This window comes from Lepidochelys olivacea (assembly GCF_965140295.1).
Source record: "Lepidochelys olivacea isolate rLepOli2 genome assembly, chromosome: 18".
NCBI lineage: Eukaryota > Metazoa > Chordata > Testudines > Cheloniidae > Lepidochelys > Lepidochelys olivacea.
This window is the reverse complement of record NC_140428.1, coordinates 28,840,971-28,854,283: the sequence shown is the minus strand read 5'-3', so window position 1 is coordinate 28,854,283 and position 13,313 is coordinate 28,840,971.

Below are 13,313 nucleotides of genomic sequence, written 5' to 3'. Positions count from 1 at the left end.
AGGATTTATTCAGGAGCATCATAAGAAACAAATCTAGACAACCAGCTGAGCTGCTGTATAAACCATGATTGTCACTTTTATACAAGGATTAGTGGGATCAACACCCAAAGAGCAAGGCTTGGCGAGCCCTCAGGGATGTTAACACATTCCAAGTAAGCAATGGGATCAACTCCACTAGCTGAAATCATTTGAGTGCTGCAAATGGTGCATATTGACACGGTGTTCTGTTGAACGACAGCCACTATCTGGTGCATTAATAGCTACTGCTAACAAGTGAGGAAGTATTTACAGTTACCTTACTGTAATTTCAGAATTAATACTGTTTTCTGGGCCTGGATGGCACTCTTGTAATGCAATAGCACCTGGTTATGGTTTGCAGATGGGAGTTGCTACCATGCATGTTTTCAATACCTAGTTAACTCTGCTGTTAAAGCACACTTGTGTATTTGACTTGTATTTGTTCCCATGGTTTCCTTTTTCTTAAAACCCAAGGAATGTCCCAGGGACAGCCATGGCCACCCCTGGACAGGCCAAGCAGGGCCTAACAGGTTCATTTGGGCTCATTTAATGGCTTGGCTGCAGAGTCCTATACCTGGGTGGGAACTCTGTGGTCCTGGGTTTGGAAAAGCCTTTGAATGAGTCCAGCTCCATGAGATTTGGGCCAAACAACCGAGGTGAGTGGACGGAAGGATGCAGACATGAAGAAGCTCCATAAATGCAGTGGAATATGGCTGTCTTGAGGCACTGAATGAGGCCATGAGGTTTTAACTAGGGTGAATCCCCAGGATACATAAGGATTTGTTGAGGCCAGTGCAATACCTACCTGGGAGTGCAAGAAGATATGGAGAGGTTGGCGCGGATACCTTTGATGCAGGAAGGAGCAGAACAGAGAACTTGGCTGTGCTCACTGCTGCTCTCACCTGCTTCATTTAGGATCAGCCAGACCCCGTTAGGATCCTTGCCCAAGTTGCAGTCCTGAAGTGTTGGGTTCTCCTTGTACTTGTGTGTATTGACTTGGAAGTGGCTCAGATCTAGTGCACGCTAACTAGGCTGGGACAATTTGAGCCTTTGGAGGAAAGACCCCATTAAATAGCTATAGTAGGTTATGGAAAAAATTAGAAGGTCTAAAAGGCGACATCTCAGTGCTTGTTACTAAGTAAACCAGAAGCCAGGGCATTTCATGAACTAAGGCAGGGAGATACAAAAACTTCAGCGAGAGTGCTGGGGAAACAGGGATCTGCGGAACTGAATAGAACAGAATGAGCAGTCTAAGACCATGTCAATATTTTCCTGCAGATGCATCAGGATAAAATTGCCAATTGATGCATGTCCAGAGGCCTGGAAGTATTAAATTAAAGGTTGTTCTCTCGAGGGAGGATTACCAGTCAATGCAGGACTTGCGCAGTTCAGCATGTCGTGCTGTTGTAGAGAAGGGTGATCGTGTAGTAGACACAGAAGCTATGGTACGCTGTAAATATCTGTGTGCTGCAGAACGGGGGTTAATCACTATACGTATTGAGCTGGTCTATTGACACATGTAACAGTTCTTGCATTTGGGAAAAGTGTCATCCAAATAGATTTGTTAATTTTCTAGGCAGGCTGCAAAGCTCACCTTTTCTTTCTGGGATTTGGGGAGCGGGCTGTCCGGAGAGCTTGGTTTAGTGTGGGGATTCCTGGGAGCAGGTGCATGGTGTGGGCAATTCAAGAGGCTGCAGATTTAATAAAGCCTAATTCTGGGATAGACCCTGAAAAAAACCCTAAATCAGTAAATAATGGTGATGATGCAAAAGCAGGAAAGCACATTGCAGAAACCAGTCCATTGCCAGTGCACAATATGCACAATGCCTTGTGCTGCAGAATATGTTACTGAGGATAAAACAAGAGCCAGCTGTTGCTAACAGTAAATCTAAACCTGGAGACAAAATCATCTCTGGCCTGTATATCCAGTGAAGTCAATGAAAATACACCAAGGATAAATTTTGGCCCACTGCACATATTACATAGTCTGGTTCCTTTGCTTTAAACTACAAAAGTAACAGTGACAGGCCCTGGAGAAATACAGGCTGCAGCCTTCAAACTAAAAATCAAAAGGACAAGAAGTCCAAGTGCTGGCATTTTATAAATCCAGTGCAGTGCCAGGTGCTCAAGCAGCATTGAGCAATGAAACGGAAATACAGTGGCACGGCAGGGAGCATGTATCTCTTCTCTTTGTGTTTAACCTACTCCAGTAGATGCAGACTGAGGATAGAGTAACCTGAGAACAGCAGGGATGGTACTGCCAGAGGCAAACCACACCCAGCCTGGGACAACTAGCGTGAGTGAAAGGGGAAAGAAATCCACTCCTTTTTTGAAAGCTTCCTAGCATGGAGGCGGCTGGGCTGACACAAGAAGCCCGCAAGGCCGACTGCATTCTCAAAGGTTGGACCCGCCGCACGGACCCATCTGCTTTCAAAATGCTGCCAGCTTCATGATGACACAGGATTTCACTCAAGGTATTTTCTATGGGTCTGGAAGAGCCAACGTGTCCAATGCACTCCAGGATTCAGGAGGATGAGAGTGGATTTTTTTTTGCAGGGGGAGGTTGGGTAGGGGGAGAACTCTGGGGCATGCGGCACAGAACCCCTCGTAATGCCGTGCAGAATCAGAGAGAGCGGGATTTGCTTCTAATAGCAGCTGCTGGTCTAGCATCGCCTAATGCAACGTGTCCCCAAATCGGACAGACTCTCCTGTGACTCACAAGAGGGGGAGAGCTGTGTGACTTGTCAATGTCAGTCTGCTACATGAATAATGCTCCGCAGCTGCCCACGGCTAGTGACGCTATTTATACCAAGCCCAACTTAAAAGTCTCCAATAAAATTAAGGCCCCTGTGCTACGGGACCAAGGGTGTAGGGGTGACCTGAGCTGCTAAGCAAAGCCTCCTTTTCCAGTAGGGTTTAATCCCCCTCAGAAATCATGAGCCCCCTTTTATCTCCGCAGCTACTTACATGGCTCTCCTCCCCAGAACATCTCGCCGCTGCCCGTGGTGGCTGACGCCTTTGCGCATCCTAGTCAGGTTCTTATACTGCATCTGCTGGGTTCCAGATGTCTGACCACCAGCTGAGCTGGCGCCTGTCTTCTCCTGCAGCAGCCCGTGGAGTGTAGGATCCAGGGGCTCAGACCTGGTCGCCCTTTCTCGGCACAAGGCACCATCTAGTCTTTCAAACCAGCATCCTGATGTGCTAGGATGTTTCTTGCTGCTGGTTTTGTCGAAAGGCTTCTGTCTCTAGAGCACATGCCCACCAGTTTGAAATGGGGACCTGCTTTGTTCCAGACAGGTCAACAGTATAATAGACGTTCTTATTCAGGCCTTATGGGCCTGACTGAAGTTGATTAGCGTGAGTGGGGGGGCCTGGAGAGCCTTCTAGCTAGAGGAAAGCCTCAGGCAGATTTGCTGCTCGGAGAAGAATGTTCTGTCCGAGCAGAAGGTTGCCCACATCCAGCGACTCCAGGACTCAACCGTTTCGTCACCCGAAGACACGTTTCAGGGGCCTCTGGTGTGCCCTGGCTAAAAGTGATCAGACTCTGGTGGAAAATCCCCCCTCTGAAGAGCTAGTTCTTTAATCAAAATCCACCCTTAAACGAAAAACGTAGTGGTGACACTGCGGTCGTGGGACACACTGCACAATCCCAGTGCGAGTGCACATGCCCGTCCTGCAGCAAGCCGTTAACAAGGGCTCTTCCTGGAGCCGCCGGCATTCGGCCTGGTGCTGCTCCCCATAGCAATGTTCGAAGAAGTAAGGAAATGGCAGGTGTAGGGGCTCCAGCCCCCGTGACTCTTGCTGGGGAGGGGAACAGTGTTGGTTAAACAGGACAGGGGAAACATCCGTCTGGGGGAAGCTTCCTCTTTTCCAAACTTCTGAGAAATTCTAAACCAAGTAGCAAGAATTCAAACCTTTGTTTAAATAAGGTCTTCACCTGTGTGCCTTGAAGCTCCGTGTTCTGCTTAGACAGGATGGACCTTAGGTTTGCCAACACAATCCAGCCGCATCTCAGATGTTGCAAACGCTCCTGATTCAACAGCACCTGCCCTGCACCTGTTCTCTGGTCTCTGTCAATATTTCTGTGCTTCTCTGATGCTGAGTCATTCGCCTTACACTTAATGAATCATCTGACAAAACTGTTTGGCAGGGTGCCAAGTCCTGCCAACCCTGGCCTCTCCAAGCACCGATGTGGCCTCTAGGTGTAGTAGATCAGTAGGGACAGACGCAGTCTGGCATGAGCCATGCTCTTCACGTTGAGCTGTAAAGTCTGCTGGCACTAAAACGACCCCAGCCTTGGCCTTGGAGCTTGAAAAATGGATACCCAAGCCCAGGCACAAACTCAACACTCGATGTCTGTAAAGCCAGGAGCAATTTCCAGCACCATCTCCCTCCGTGCAGAACCTTAGAACACACGCGTGGGCCTGGCTCAGTGTCCATGTCTCCTAAGTAACCAGGAGCAAATTCAGCCACGCATCCCACGGGCAACGTTCCCTCTAATTTTTGACAGGCCGTGTGCGCAAGAAATTTCTTCTGTGCCGGGTTTCGCTGTGCGCGCGGGGTTTCGGGTCCGTGCGCACGCGGGGTAGACAGACCAGTGCCCACAGGTGTGTGCGTGACACCGAGTAGCAGTACTGTGCATTGCAGCAACTTCAAAAAGGCGTCTCCTTGTCTCTGAGCAGCCCAGGCTGACGCGGCACCCAGCTGCTCTGAGCTGCGTAGCAGGGGACTGGCGCTGTGAGCTTTGGTCAACCACCTCCATGCTGTTGACAGGTCAAACGTGAAATGCAGCTTGGCAGTAGATTGTGTGGGGTCTTGTATTTAATGGGGATGCGCAGCTGTGACGGAGTCCCTGGGCGATGCTCTGGAACTGCTCCCCATGAAGCCAGTCAGGACTCTGGGGCAGTCGCCTTTCTGTAAGCAGCCTGTCTTCAGGACACACAGCTCACACAGCTTCCACCTTCCTGGGTCTGACCTCAGAGCATTCAGCATCCTCTGCCCCTCTGTGCGCTTCCCACAGCGAGTCCGCTCAGGCGGGGCTCCTGGGGAAGCCAGAGGGTCCTGCACCCCAACTTCACAGTCAGACTTGACTCTCAGCCAGCCAGTAAAACAGAAGGTTTATTAGACGACAGAAACGTGGTCTAAAATAGAGCTTGCAGGTGCAGAGAACGGGACCCCTCAGCTGGGTCCATTTTGGGGGGCAGTGAGCCAGACAACCACATCTGCACTTCACTCCATGTCCCAGCCAGCTCCAAACTGACTCCCCCTCCAGCCCCTCCTCTCCTGGGCTTTGTTCCTTTCCCCGGGCCAGGAGGTCACCTGATTCCTTTGTTCTCCAACCCTTTAGCTCTCACCTGGCAGGGGGGAAGGGCCCAGACCATCAGTTGCCAGGAAACAGGGTGTCAGCCATTCTCCGTGTCCAGACCCCTGCGCACACCTGCCCTCTAGGGCTCTGCAATGATCATACACCCTTACCCCACCCCCTAGATACTTAAGAACTGCCTAGGGGAAACTGAAGCACCCCCACACTATTCAGAGGAAACATTAAGAACAGTCCCACTTCGTCACATCAGCCCACAGAGACGACAGGTCCCAGCTCTTGATCTGAGCAGTGCAGTGACGAAGGGCTTCTGCTCGCCGTGTTCTTCGCACTGCATCCTGGGGCCAGTAGTTACTGCAGCTCTGTCACAGAGGCATCAGCTGCAGGTCATGTAAATTTCCTGCCCTATCCTCATTTGTCAGCAACATCGTCTCTCTCTCTAACCCACCTAGGGCCACATCCTGCTTGCCTTATAAACCCACTGAAGCCAGCAAGAGACAGAGGCAAGCAGGATGTGGCCTGTAATACTGAGCTGAGCCTGCTGCGTTCTTGGAGTGCAGATCAGGTCCAGGACTTTGGGCACCTCCCTCAGTTGCACCAGCAGCAGGGTGGTCGTGGCAGGGAAGCATGTGCTCCCTACTTTCCTGTTACTGAGCAGCAACATGTCTGGCAAGCATCCCAAGCAATCCTCTCCAGGAGGTGGCAGGTGACTGCAGTGGGATCACCAGGAACTCGAGCCTGGGGCTGGGCAAAAAGACCAGAAAGAGAGTTTGCCTCTGACAGCAGCCAAACCGTGAGTGACTCATTGTTTGAATGATGGTCAGGACTCATCAGTCAAGTGTCCGTCTGTCTCTCTGAATAGCTCTTCTTGGTTGACATGGAAAGCAGGCTCCAGGATAGATGGCCTTATTACAATTTTTTGGACCATATACGGACTGACATCTATAAGACACTCAACTGCTTCTGATGTTCCCCTCCCCTAGAGAGCTGCAAGCTGAACTCTTGACAGCTATTAAAATACTGAATAATATTACTGTGGTGACTGCAGATGTTCCCAAGGGTTTTCTTTAGCAGCTGGGAGGTGACCTCAGGCTGTGGGCTGGAAGGCCCTTGTCCTATTCTGGAGCTTGCAATGCTTCTAGAACTTTGAAAACTTTTGGGTTTGGCAGAATCTGTCTTTGGTTTAAGACCTTGCTTTTCATGGGCAATGAAATTAGGAAGCCCTGCTCTGCTAACATCTGGAACCCTGTGCTGGAAAGAAATTCTTGCCTGACTTCTAGGACTACCCGGGGAATGATCTGAAATAACAAGCAGTGGTCTGGAACCTCTGTTTCACCAGCACCAAAGAGAAGTCAAACCCTTCCTGTCCTTAGGTGGCAGCTCAGGGAAATGTGCGTCCTCCCGAGTTGTACAGAGGCAGCAAACAGCCTGGTGTGCAGATGATGAGACTAGTGGCAGCTGTGCCGACTGGGGCACAATGGTCCCAGCAGCACGGGGTAACGTTTAGTATTTATCTTGTGTGATGTGTGCCCGATAGTGATGTCCTTGAAATATGTGGGGTCTCAGGCAAGAATTCAGCCTGCAAGCTATTGAGGCTGCTTACTCAAGGCCACCAGCAGTAACTTCTTTGGCTCATGCTGAAGCCCAGACTAAGCACCAAATACATGTTCTGGGTCATATCAAACCTCTAAAAGGTCAGCCTTGCCTTTAAGTGCATCACAAAGATGAAAGACAGAAAAAGGGGATACTGGATCAGACCAATGGTTCATCTAGCCCAGTGTCCTGTCTTCCAACAGTGGCTGGTGCCAGGTGCTTCAGAAGGAATGAACAGAACAGGACAGTTATCAAGTGATCCATCCCTTATTGTCCAGTCCCAGCTTCTGGCAGTCAGGGGTTTAGGGACACCCAGAGCATGGGGCTGCATGCCTGACCATCTTGGCTAAATAGCCATTGATAGATAAGTTCATGGAGGATAGGTCTAATTCTTTTTTGAACCCAGTTATACCTTTGGCCTTCAAACATCCACTGCAATGAGTTCCACAGCTTGACTGTGTGTTGTGTGAAGAAATGCTTCATTACATTTGTTTGAAATCTGCTGCCTGTTAATTTCATTAGGTGACCTCTGACTCTTTTGTTACATGAAGGGCTAAATAACACTTATTCACTTTCTCTACACCAGTCAGGATTTTATAGACTTCTATCATATCTGCCCTTAGATGTCCCAAACCTCCTCTATTGACACCTCAATCTTGTACAGTTCCTCCAATTTGTCCCCTAAAAAGAATGCTCAGTTGTGGGAATCTCCTTTGCATCCCCTGCAGTGAAGACTGATGCAAAGAATTCATTTGGCTTCTCTGCAAGGGTCTTGTCTTTCTTGTGTGCTCCTTTAGCACCTCAATTGTCCCGTGGCCCCACTGATTGTTTGGCAGCCTTCCTGCTTCTGATGTACTTACAAAAAAAATTTTTTTTTGCTGTTTCTTTTTGTCTTTTGCTATTCTGCAAATTCTTTTTTGACCTGCTTAATTGAACTTTTACATTTGACTTGCTAGAATTTATGCTCCTTTCTATTTTCCTCACTAGGATTTAACGACCAGTTTTTTTAAAGGATGTAGTTTGGCCTCTGATCACCTCTTTTACTCTGTTTAGCCATGGGGGCATTTATTTTTTTGGTCCTCTTTTTGTTTGTTTTTTTTTATTTGGAGTATGCATTTAGTTGGAGCCTCTATTATGGTGTGTTAGTAAACAGTTTCCATCCAACGTACAGACTTGTTTTACAACGTACAGACTGTTTCTTTTAATTTCTGTTTAACTAGCTTCCTCATTTTTTGTGGTATTCCCCTTTTTGACATTAAATGCTACTGTGGTGGGTTTCTTTGGTATTTCCCCCCCACAAGGATGTTAAATTTCATTACTGAGCGGGTAAGCTCTATTCACCTCTTAGCCCACACTCTGCGCTCACTTAAATCAATAATTGCCACTCCCCATCTTAGTTCCAGCATAAACTGCTCCAAGTAGGGTGACTAGATCGCAAAAGTAAAATATGGGGACACAGTGGGTGGGCAGCCACAGGCTCACAGCCCCCACCACGGGTCAGGGGTGCATGGCCCCAGCTCTAGCTGCTGGTGGAAGCTGCAAATCGGGGGCATATAGCCTCTGCTCCCGTCCCAGCCACAAGCCATGGATGCACGGCCATGGCCCCTGCCACAAGCCCCAGGTCAGGAGCACACGGCCGCAGCTTTGGCTCCATCCCCCATTGCAAGGGGAGCCTCGGGGTTGGGGTACATGAGGGGGGTTTGCAGTGCTGATGCCAGGAGGGAGTTTGGGTGCAGCAGGGGGCTCAGGGCTAGGGCAGGGGGTTGGGGTGCGGGAGAGGGTGCAGGGTGTGGGCTCCGGGTGGCGCTTACCTCGGGCGGCTCCCCGGCTGTGGCAACATCTCCCTCTGGGTCCTAGGCAGAGGTGCAGCCAGGCGGCTCTCTGCGCTGCCTCATCCACAGGTACTGTCTCTGCAGCTCCTATTAGCAATGGTTCCCAGCCAATCGGTGCTGCGGAGCCAGCGCTCATGACGGGCAGCATACAGAGCCCCCCGGCCATCCCTGCACCTAGGACCCAGAGGGTGATGTCACCACTTCTGTGGAGCTGGGTAGGGAGCCTGCCAGCCCCGTGCCAGCCAGAGGCCTGGCAACCCTACAATATCGGGACAAATGGCGTCCTGATTGTACATCGGTCAGGACGCAGGACAAAGAGTTAAAAATTGGGATTGTCCCCATTTTGAGGACATCTGGTCACCCTAGCTCCAAGAAGCAGTCATTAATGGTGGCTAGAAATGTGATCTCTGCATCCTATCCTGAGGTGACCACCCAGTCAATATGGGGATAGTTGAAATCCCCATTATTGGGTTTTCTGTTTTTGTTGCCTCTCTAATCTCCCCGAACATTTCACAGTCACTGTCCCCATGCTGGTCAGTGCTATATTCCTGCTGCCCTGCTCTTGTTGTTCAAGCATGGAAGATGCACAAGGCCTTTGTGATTCATGGCATTGTCCAGGCTGGCCCCGTGTGCTCTCTCACCGGTCACTGGTTTACAGGGGCTGGGACAGTAGCTGGGCTTGTCTGCCAGTCACCGCACTCAAAGCTGAAACTTCGATTAGATAGTCTTCCAGAGTGTAGCGAGGCGGAGCAGCCTCCCTCCAAGGCAGACTGGGAGGAACTCTGCCCCTGGTGGGCAGAGCCAGACCAGGCCCCTCCTTGTGCCAAAAGCGGAGGGGCTGAACAGGCACTATAAGAGGCAGGGTTTCTAGCTTGGTTGCGGGAGAACCAGGGAAGGAGGTGGACGCTGCTGCCTTGCTCCTGGCCCCTGCACCAGGGACTGAGCTGTATCAACCCCTGCCACCGGAGAAGCTGCTGGAACTGCTGAGGCGCCTGGGGGCCCGTGAGCGATGCAGCCCTGCAAACAAGTAGGGGTAGGAAGTAGCCCTAGGAAACCAGACATTCGGCCGGTTGTGTTGCTGAAACCCCGGTCAGCGTGTTATGGCAGGATCCCCGCTGTCCCAGCATCAGGAGTCCCTGCCACTGCTAGGGCCCTGGGCTGGGACCCAGTGGAGTAGGGTGGGCCCGGTTCCCCCTACTGCCAGCCCCACCACTGGGGTGGCAGCCTACCCCCCTTAGGCCACAGGACCTGGTTGTCTGCCCCAGCCACGGAGCTGCCCCTAGGCTGCTTGGGGTTGCTTGGCCCTGCCCAGAAGGCAGAACTACAGGCTGTTACAAGTGCTGGTCCCCTGTTGATCAGCTCTCAGAGGCTGGGTGGCATAACGAGGCTGCACAGCCTCCCTCTAATGCAGACAGGGAGGACCCCTCCAAGCCCCAACACAGAATTACATGTTCAAGTCTGGGTCTGGGTCTGCATCCTAATTTTTGTCTGATTAGAAGAGGGTTTGTCAGCAGACGGCATCTGTGAGTCACTTCCAGTTCCATCCTGCACCCAGTGCTCTGCTCGGGCTGGCTTTGGCAGTTAGCAACCCGAATCACTACCGCACCTTTCTTCTCACTGGAATCAAGCCTGTAAATATTGCTAGTAACCCGCAACTTCACCTTGTCCCTAGTCAGCAAGACGTCCCTCTACCCAATGCAGATTTGGCTGCTGTAGGCATTCAGCTGCCCAGGAAGGCGGGGCTTAGTTTTCACAAACTGAAGTATTCTAGCATCCCGCATAGTCTAGTTGGGACTGGCTCCATCTCCAGCACGGTAACTGCTAGACCTTGTTCAATAAAATGACAAATTATGGCCTGCCTCCTCCAGCCGTGGCGCAGAGGGTTGAGCCGCTGCACGCAGACTGCTGTCAGCTTTTCAATTCAGATTAAATGTTTAGCAGCATTTGGATTATTATTCATTTGGAATCCCTTACCACAGGCTGACACAGCTTCCAGAGGCCAAACTGCACTGATTGCCACGCCACGCAAACAGGTTGATACCTTGACAACCAGATAAAGGAAAGGTCACAGCATTATTAAAGGATGAGAGTCACAATGTGAGTGTGCATGAGGAAGGAGCCAGGGAGGAGGACAGCGCTCCTGCTCAGCAGGAAGAAGGTGTGTACAGAATCAGAGCAGTCCTGACCCTGTCATCTAGCAATAATGCCACCTTGTTGCAACAGAAGTTCAGAGTGCAGAGTCCAAGCTGTGTCCCACCCACCCACCCACCATCTGCCTGAGGCAACAGGGGCCTGGGCATGTTGTGAAGGGTTTGACCTTGATTGGGTGGGTGGCAGCAATCCAGCTCACTCTAAAAGCAACCTCCTCTGAGCAGAGGTCTCCCGCAGCCAAGTTCAGCAGGAATGTCATTGCAGTGCGGGGCTTTTGATGAAGGAAAGTAAAAAATAGAAATAAACCAGGGATGGATCTTGGTGTACCTGTGGGGAGAGAACCGTCACCAAGCGTGTGCCTTCTGCCAAAATGTGTCTGTGGTCAATAGACCAGCATCACTTGCTCTGGCGCCGGGGCTAGTGTCTACCATCTCCCTGCGAATACAGCTTCTACAAGCCAGGGGACTAAGATGACCTCAGCTGAAGAGAAGTAAAGAGCATTTATTCCGTGACAAAGTCCTCTTACCTCTATCCTCTTACCTATAATTGTGCAAAAAGTTTTCACCACTGGCAACACCAGTGCAAAACAGAAAACAAGAGCAAAAGCTGCACAAATGTAGATTTCCATCAGTTTAGGATAAAGTTCACATGGATTTCTACTCATACCCAAGGTATTTTTCACCTGCAGAATAAAATAATATAAATACACATCGGCAAAGTAAAAGTGCTGCAGTCTGTAAAGGGTTAACAGGGTGTCTGGCACGTGGCTGTTTGGGGCCCAGTGTAAAAAGGCAGAACCACGTCCCCTCCTGCTTGGCTGGCTGGAGCAAGGAAAGTCGAGGGATTGTTGCTGTTTCTTGGTTGATTTGCTTTGTTTAGTGAGAGTTGTGTGGACAATAAAACAAGCCCAAAAGAAAGAGCCTTAAAAGGACTGAGGACTTGAGCTTGCTCTCCCTTCGCTGGCTGGTGATGCTGCCCACCAGCTCCCAGTAGGAATGCCCTGATCCTGATTAGCAAAGCAGCTAAGCCTGTTACCCTAGTGCATGCTGACCAAGATTGATGTAAAGTGACACCCCCACACACCCCAATATACCAGCTCTCCTGTGTCTCCACAGGAAGAGGTAACTCCTGCTCCTCGGCAACTTACCCAGAAATTACAATGTAAATTTTGTAATGGTCCAAATTTCATGGGGCACATTTCATGAAGCCAGCTAGCTTTCCCTCTCCCCAGCCCACATCTTCAGAGCAAAGCCCAAACCAGTCAATGAGCTCACCTGTGTGAAGAGGAATACAAATATTTGGTTCCATATTCTTGTCTTCTGACCAGTTCCAAAAATAGACTATTCCAGCCACCTGCATGGTAGTTTCAGAGTAACAGCCGTGTTAGTCTGTATTCGCAAAAAGAAAAGGAGGACTTGTGGCACCTTAGAGACTAACCAATTTATTTGAGCATCAGCTTTTGTGAGCTACAGCGCACTTCATCGGATGCATGTCTTCTGCAGTTTCTACAGTATGCATCCGATGAAGTGAGCTGTCGCTTACGAAAGCTCATGCTCAAATAAATTGGTTAGTCTCTAAGGTGCCACAAGTCCTCCTTTTCTTTCTGCATGGTAGTGTGAGCTAATAATTTACTAGTCCTTCCAAGAGCTAAGCAGGTAGGTAGGTACTAAACTCACCTCTGAGTTTGTCTCTGTTCACACCTCAATACGGTTTGCTACTGCCTTAGCTGGAGCAGCTATGAGCTGAAATAACAATCCACACTGCTTTTCCCTGTTCACATAACACACGCTCCTGCTATAAGGTTGTGTCAGAAAGTTACCTTGAACGAAGGCTCCCAACTTCCCTCCAGTCTATTATAAACAGCTTTTAATAGCAAATCTGCTGTAAGCACATGCCCTTTGCTCCTCGGAATGGCTTCCTCTAGAAGGGGTGCCATTCCCATAGATCTGGAGACACTGGGTATTAACGATTAAGCTGTTGCTTTTTGCTAATGCTTTTCTCTATTTAAATTACATATTGCTTTGTTAAATTGCCAACTGGCAGACAGTTTAAGCTTCTGAGCATGCAGGTAGTCAGGCTCCGTGATGGTGCTCCAGAGCAGGAAGGAAGCGAAGTGAATTAGTTATGCTGTGAGCACGAAAAGGAGAAACCACCCAGGTGCACTAGTTGTATTTGAGAGAAACAAAATAAATTAAAGCCTGGTCCTGCCTGGGCTCAGTGTCAGAGTTTCTGTCTAGGCCAGATGAAGAGTCCTGACTTGATAGGGATCGCCATCCTCTTCTCTCGACTCACTCCCCTTTGTGATGAGCTCCTGAGGTCTGCATTAGTCACCCCCAGGGACTCTCCCGTGGGAGCTTTAGCCAAGCGCTCGCTTTCCAATCTTAGCTGGCTGTGGACTT